Source organism: Nannobrachium achirus (genome assembly GCF_963921795.1).
Source record: "Nannobrachium achirus genome assembly, chromosome: 8".
Classification (NCBI taxonomy): Eukaryota; Metazoa; Chordata; class Actinopteri; order Myctophiformes; family Myctophidae; genus Nannobrachium; species Nannobrachium achirus.
Window position 1 is genome coordinate 20,615,364 of NC_137817.1, and position 8,651 is coordinate 20,624,014.

Genomic DNA, 8,651 nt, shown 5'->3' on the forward strand with positions numbered 1-8,651 from the left:
TGTCTAGTTTAAACAAGCTAACCAATGGGTCAGCATATGTTCGCCTGTCTTGTCCTTCCAGTGGATAAGATCGTCATCAGTTTCGAAATCCCTTTCATCCAATTTGGGGATGAAATTAGCTTTTTCTATCTCTGTGTTTAAGTTTTCTAGAATCCTTTGTTCCCCATGGTATAGTCTATCTGAATAGTTAATTAGTGGCATGTGTATCTTGGCATGTGGGAACGTATCCTGGGCCATTGTGAGAAGTGTCGCAATGCTTTTCTTACCTGAGGCAGTGGTCCCTGCCTCCTTGTTGTTGATTCCGAGTGAAATAATGCAGTGTGCTACTTCCGTGTGGATTCTTGTTCTCTTCAGTAAATCCACTGCGTTGATGAACTTCATCCCTGAATAGGACTCGATTTGTAAATCCTTTCGTGAAAAGGCCGGCATCCTAGCGAGGTTTGAGTCTCCAAAGATGAGTATTCTTCTGTCTGCTCGTAGTGTCCAGTGGTGGGTCTTTCCTTTCTTCCCTTTTCGGTGGTATCCTGGTTTCTTTAGTTGTTCCATTCTTCTCTCTGATCCTCCGTGATTGGTGTTGTTTTCTGCGGCGGGGCCTGTGCTTTCCCTTGGATCCTGGTCTGTTTCCTGTGATCTTCTTGGGTAGGTTCTTCTGTTTGTTCTCTGTGGTTGTGGTGTGTTTTCTGGAGTCCTTCTTTCGGACCCACCGGGCTGCTAAATCACCGACCGGGTCGCTAAATCTACCGACTGGGTCTCTACATCACCGACCTGGTCGCTAAATCCACCGACTTAGCGACCCAGTCGGTCGGTAGATTTAGCGACCCAGTCGGTGATTTACCGGCCGGTCGGTAGATTTAGCGACCCGGTATGTAGATTTAGCGACCCAGTCGGTAGATTTAGCAACCCAGTCGGTAGATTTAGCGTTAGCGACCCGGTCGGTGATTTAGGCTTAGGGTTAGGGTTAGGGTTAGGGTTAGGGTTTGGGTTAGGGTTAGGGTTAGCAGCCCGGTCGGTGGATAAGCGACCCGGCCGGTCGATTTAGCGACCCGGTCGGTAGATTTAGCGACCCTGTCGGTAGATTTAGCAACCCTGTCGGTAGATTTAGCGACCCGGTCGGTAGATTTAGCGACCCGGTCGGTAGCTTTAGCGACCCGGGTGCTGAAAACTACCGACAAGGTTGCAACCCAATTGTAGGTCGCTAAATGATCTCGCCCTCTCTCCAAAATTGTGAAAAGTGATGATCATCACTAAACCATAGTTTTGTGCGGCTACTTTTAGGCCAAGGAATATTTTTCATGCCAAACAAATGCTTGCAATGGATTCAGAATCATTACAAAACCCTAGTTTGGCCCCTCAGGCCCTCACATGCTACTTAAAGCAGATTTTGGGGGTATTTCTTTACTTTATAGTATAGCGTATAGTAAGTGAATGGGACGCACACTTTTACCCCATAAAAAAGATTGCTCAATGCTGACAGGCGGTCAGTAGGTGGCAATGCTGACAGGCGGTCAGCAGGTGGATTTATGACTGAATGTATAAAGACAATATTTTTAGAGCAATGGATTCAGAATAATTTAAAAAAAAAACAGTTTGACCCCTCACATGCTACTCAAAGCAGATTTTTTGGGGGGTAATGTTTTCTTTTATAGTATAGTGTATAGAAAGTGATGGACCCCAAACCTTTACCTCCTATGAAAAAAAAAATGCTCAATGCTTACAGGCGGTCAGCAGGTGGATGACTGTATGGGTCATGTATGTCTTTGGAGGATACACCCGGCTGACTGGATGGACTAATGATATCTACAAGTTTATAGACAATATTTTAGGCCAATAAAAAAACGATATACCAAAGCAGCCGGACTACTAGATTATTATTGACTATTGGCTGAATGGCCAACTCTTTAATTTTGTCATAATTAAAGGGTTATATCTAGAGTGTCAACAGAAGTATGAAAAATCGTAAAAAGGGAGGGACTAATCAACTAACAAAGTATTGGTTCAATTAGACCAAACGGACCGAATAATTGTTTACTCGGGGTATCCCTAACCCATATCCACATTACCAACTAGTATACTGTAGTTTAGCATGTTTATTCATGGATCTAAATAAGGTATCACATTAAAATGTGTCTCCAAGCTCATCAAAAACTTCACTTTATTTTACTCTACTTTGTTTGCAACATATGTTATATGCACCTTTTATACTATGTTGCTCTTTATTTTTTAATCTACATTGATATAACACTGTTGAGTAGACTGTGCAATAATTCCACTGCCTGAAATGTTGGTTCAGCTGTAATTGCAAGTGATAAAAACAAAAGGTTAAGTATGATAAAAGATTGTTGTATTGTTATCACGTTTTTCTTTTTTTTTTCTGGACTTGTAAATTGTGCAGTGGAAGTATTTAATAAAACCTACTTGACAATAGCATAATTCCAGTCTATTTATTAATAATTACATCGACTCATACTGTGAGCACCTAATAATACTGTTAAGTAATTAAAATGTTGTATGTACCATATGAGCTTGATTTATTTTATCAGACAATAAAATAAATCAATGCTGTTTAAAGAGACTTCTCTGTCTCAAAGTTGGACTACTATATATGTTGTCACTTTCCTGTCTCTCCAAATAATCCTTTAAAAATATAAATTGACACAATGCAATGGTCATCAAATGTTAAACAATACAAATTGTATATGTAATTATAATGATAACAGGCAGTGGGCCAGATGTGAGATACAATGCTGTCTTGAGAATGACACAGGAAGCTAAACACAGGAAGAAGAGCGATAGAAACCCTAACCCACACATTGGCCGCTTTCCCAATTCAGAGTCTGCGCCCTTCGTAGTGTAGCCCTAGCTAGGGTAGGGCTAGTGTAGTGTAGGGCTTGCCTGTGGAAAGGGACAGCACTGCCAAGTGCATAGCCGAGAACTTCCGGTTGCAAAAATCATTCGTCCGCCATGTTTTCCTCTGCGGTGCTTTTAAACTACGTATTTTACCTTCTTAAATGCCCAAACTTATTTTTTGGATCGATTCCCTGGAATCGTTAGCCAAAGTCCTTTTGATTTCAAGTCACGGCTTGCTGTCTGCTCAATCACTTGATCACATGCAGTGTTGCTAAAAGCATATGTCTGTTGTCTCTGAGCAACAAAATCTCCTGACTGGTGGTGTATGTTCGGATGAGTGTCCTCTAAACAGCTCATCTCCATCCAGTATGTTGACAGGTATCGGGCATAGTTGATCCCATCATAGGCAAATGTAACCATATGGAGGCGCTAAGCACTCCTGTACATGTAACTGACAACGCCACTCTCAATTTACAGGGTGAGAGACCCAAGTTTAAAGGTAAGTATTCAGTTTGAGTGAATAATAACCAGAGGTTGGCAAAAAATAAAATGTATTAACAGTTTAGGAGAATTGTACAATGCATTTCAGAAAGTTCAAAACACCACTATTAGCCCCTAAGCCAGCAGAGGGTGACAAGAGACCACCAAGGCCTTTCACAGTAAAGTTTCAACACTTCCAAACCAAACAGCTGATCCTGCGCCTGGCGAGAGAGAAAGGACCTCTTACCTACGATGGATCAAGAATTCATATCTTCCCTGAATTCAGCCCAGAGATCAACAAACAACGCGCCGCTTTTTCTGAAGCCAAAAAGAAACTCCATGCTGCAAAGATCAAATTTGGTCTCTACTATCCGGCCACCTTGCAGTTCACCCACAACAAGAAGCGTATGAGGTTCACTGACCCAGCAGAGGCTGTCACATTCATTACCAACAATATGGATGTTGACCAACACCCTTCTACAAGCTCTCCTGAAGGGGAAGATGAGTGAGGTAATGGGTCAGTCCCAGGGTGACTATTAACAGTTTCACAGATCTATCATAAACACTAAACTATATGGTGACAATGTGACTAGGGGGTGGGGGAGGGGGGAGGGGGGTGGGGAGGGTGGGGCGGGTGGGGGGGCAGTGGAGTGGGGATATAATTTTCTTATTTTTATTTCTGTTCCCTTTTTCTTTTTGCCTTTCTCCCTCTCTCTCTCTCTCTCTCTCTCTTTTCTCTCTCTCTTTTCTTTCTTTATCCTTATTCTACATTTGTTTTGTCTATTACAACTGTTCCCATTATTATTATTATTATGTTGTCATTTTACATTAATGACAATTTATAGTTTATTTTTGTTTGTTTGTTTTTGAAAATTTGGTCATGGGTTGCCAGTGCCATACTGCCCTTAAAAGGTGCTGTCTATACAGTTAGTCTGTTTAACTAGGTCTACAATTATCTATTAACACAAAACATACGGTCAAATGAATTAGAAGTATACACTAAAAATATAATTTGTGTTTTAATGATAGAGGTTTACGATTAAAGGTTAATATACAGTAAGCGCTATTGCAGGAAGGTTGCAAATGAGAGCTTGCAAACGCCTAAGTAGTTTAAGGGGGGGTCGCTGCCGTACGGCATCGGGATGTGTTTTATGTATGTTTCTTTGTTGTTTTTGTATTGTGTATTTTTCTTACTCAGGGTGTGCATATATTTGTGGTATATATTTTATTAACAGGACAGACAGATGTAAGCTGGAAACATGTAGTTTTAATGGCAAGTAACAATAAAAACTCAGTCTCAGGTCATTGTGATGTGAATATAATAACATGGAATGTAAAAGGTCTTAACCGTGAGGTTAAAAGAAAGAGGGTTCTCTCCCATCTACACCATCTTGGGGTGGGTATAGCATTCCTGCAGGAAACTCACCTACAAGATGAGGACCACAATAAAATCTATAAAGATTGGGTAGGGCAAGGATTTCACTCAAAATTTAACTGTAGAAAGAGAGGTGCAGCTATACTTATTCACAAAAATGTTCCATTTATTGTGTCAGAAGTAATCTCTGACTCAAATGGCAGATATGTCATTGTTGTGGGGAAGCTGTATCAACTAAATTTAGTATTGGTTAATATTTATGGCCCAAATTTTGATGATGAAATATTTTTTGCGAGAATGTTAGGCTCTATCCCCAATTTGGATAGTCATCACCTGATATTGGCGGGGGATTACAATCTAGTGACCGACCCAGTTTTGGACCGCTCATCTCAGAGTGTTGGCAGGTCATCTAAATCATTTCAAACTATACAGGCATTTATCGATACACACAAACTCATAGACCCATGGAGGTTAAGAAATCCGGCTAAAAGGGAGTATTCTTTTTTTCTAATATGCATAAATCATTTAGCAGAATAGATTTCTATTTGGTTGATCCTTATTTATGAAATATAATTACAAACTGTAAATACAACCCAATTATGATTTCTGATCATGCCCCTGTAAGTCTAAGCATAAGGCTACCAACTCAAAGAACAACCCGAACCTGGCGGCTGGATCCACTCTTACTAACTGATCCCGATTTTGTTCAGTTTATTTCAGAACAAATTGATTTCTTTTTAGATATAAATACGACGGAGGGCATTTCAGCTTCAACCCTATGGGAAACATTGAAAGCATATCTTAGAGGACAGATAATTTCTCGTAATGCCTATAATAGAAAAAATCAGCGTAAAACTATTGACGAAATATCATTAAAAATCAAAACATTAGACGGACTTATATCTGTCTCCCCAAGCCCCGAGTTGATTAGAAAAAGAATAGGTCTACAGACTGAAGTTGATCTTCTAACCACCACACAAGCAGAGAGACAAATTTCTAAATCTCGTAGTCGATTTTATGAGGAAGGGGATAAACCCTCCAAACTGCTAGCAAATCAACTCCGTCAGAAAGCATCATCTCATATCATTCCACAGATTAGGTTATCTGATGGTTCACTAACAGAAGACCATCAAATTATCAACAATCAATTCAAAAAATTCTATTCTACATTATACTCTTCAGATCTATCACCAGCCTCCAATCAATTTGAACATTTTTTTCCAACCTGAATATCCCTACAATTGACTCAGACTCTAAAGTAAATTTGGAACAGAATCTCACATTGGATGAAATAACAACAGCAATAATGTCCCTTCAAAGTGGAAAAGCCGCAGGTCCCGATGGGTTCCCTATTGAATTTCTAAAAATGTTTAAAGAAAAATTAGCTCCCCTTCTTCTTTTAGTCTATACAGAAGCACTAAAAAATAACACCCTCCCACCTACACTACGCCAAGCATCTATCATACTGTTACTAAAGAAAAATAAGGATCCACTGGACTGTTCATCATACAGACCAATTAGCTTATCTAATTGTGATGGAAAAGTGCTCTCCAAAGCTATTGCACTCCGTCTTGAATCCGTTCTTCCTCCTATAATTTCAGAAGACCAAACTGGTTTTATTCAGGGTAGGCATTCTTATTTTAATTTGAGACGGTTGTTTAATATTTTATATACAAAATCAGACACATCATCTCCAGAAGCAGTAATATCGCTTGACTCTGAGAAAGCATTTGATAGAATTGAATGGGATTATCTTTTCTATACATTAGGCAGGTTTGGTTTTGGTCCAAATTTTATTCAACTTATAAAGCTTATATACACAGACCCAACAGCCTCAGTATTTACTAACTCTATTCTATCAGATTATTTCCCCATTAACAGAGGTACAAAACAAGGAGATCCGGCAAGTCCGTTACTCTATGTTTTAGCTATGGAACCACTGTGTATAGCTCTTAGACAATATATACAAGGTATTTCATGGGGCGGTCTAACTCATACTGTGTCGGTTTATGCCGATGATTTATTATTATATATTACCAGCCCTGATGTAACCATACCTGAAGCCCTTAGAATACTGGGAGATTTTGGCAAAATATCAGGGTACAAAATTAACCTCAATAAAAGTGAATACTTCCCAATTAATAGAAATGCTGAAGATTGTCCCAACCTACCATTTAAAGTCTCAGCAGACTGCTTTGCATATCTGGGAGTAAAAGTTACTAAATCTTATTCTAATCTGTTTGAAGCTAATTTTGCTCCACTTCTAGAACAATGTAAAGCAGATCTGAAACGGTGGTCTATTCTTCCACTATCCCTTATTGGCAGAACAAACTCAGTAAAGATGAACATAATACCAAAATTTCTATATCTGTTCCAAGCAATACCTATTTTTATTCCAAAATCATTTTTCAAAACATACAATCAGATGATCTCTGCATTTATTTGGAATAATAAACAGGTGCGCATAAGAAAGGAATTTATGGAACGACCAAAACACCTGGGGGGTCTCTCCCTTCCAAATTTACAAGCATACTACTGGGCTGCAAATTTTAATGCCATCTCCCTATGGCTCAAACATTGGAATGGTATGGTTCCGGCATGGCTTCAGATTGAAATAACTACGAGCAAACCTCATTCACTCTCTGCTTTACTATGTCCACCATCATTAGTCAAAATTAATTCAAATATAATTGTGTCTCAATCACTACAAATTATAAAACAGTTTAAAAAAAGTCTGGATATTCAGAATATCTCTATTCACTCACCTACAATAAATAACCATCTCTTCCAGCCATCTTTAATAGACAAGGGGTTTCAAATCTGGCATGACAAAGGTATACAGAGTATGTGGGATCTTTATATTGACAACACTTTTGCTAGTTTTGAACAACTTTCCCAAAAATTTGGACTTACGGGTACTGATTTTTTTCGTTACTTACAAATCAGAGATTTTGCACGCAGACGTTTTGCCAATTTCCCACATATTCCAACACTAACTTGGACTTGCTTGGAAACTTTATTATTTGTTAACCTATCAAAAAAGGGAAGAGTGTCAATGATTTACAATGAAATTATGGAAAGTTGCTATCCCTCTACACAACATATCAGAAGACATTGGGAGGATGAACTGGGGGCTCCATTATCAGACGAGGAGTGGGATATGGCCCAGTCCAGGGTCCACTCCTCGTCTATATGCTCAAGACATTCACTAATACAGTTTAAAGTAATACATCGGCTTCATCTTTCGAAAGCCAAACTTGCAAAGATATTTCCAAATCTGAACCCTATATGTGACAGGTGCAAGGAGACCCCAGCAACCACCCTCCACATGTTTTGGTCCTGCCCTGCACTTGTTAATTTCTGGTCATCAGTTTTTGATACTATCTCTAGGGCCTATGGCTGTAATATTATACCATCGCCAATGATCGCTGTCTTTGGTATATTCCCTGACAGGGGTGGCGTGAGGCCCCCTGCACATATACAGAGAGTTGTCGCATTCACATCACTGTTGGCTAGGCGCATTATTCTATTCAAATGGAAAGATGTAATACCTCCATCACATCATCAGTGGATTATAGATGTTATGCAGAATATTAAGGTGGAGAAAATCAGGAGCACTCTCAATGGCCCCATAGGGAGATTCCATAATACATGGGATCCATTTATAGACTTTGTCAACAACCTGCCTGGACTTGAACCATAAACATAATGTACCAGCTCCTAGGGTCTGTCCTTTTTTAACATATTGCACACTGTCTTATTATTGTAATAATGTAATTTTGTGATGTCTGTTGTGTTTGTGTTTGTAATGTCAGTCGTATTGTTTCGTCTTGTCTGTAATGTGATATATGTCAATAAAGTTAAAAAAAAAAAAAAAAAAAAAACACCACTATTACGACATCCAGCAATAGGTGGACCACAGAATGGGATCAGATAATATAATTTAGGT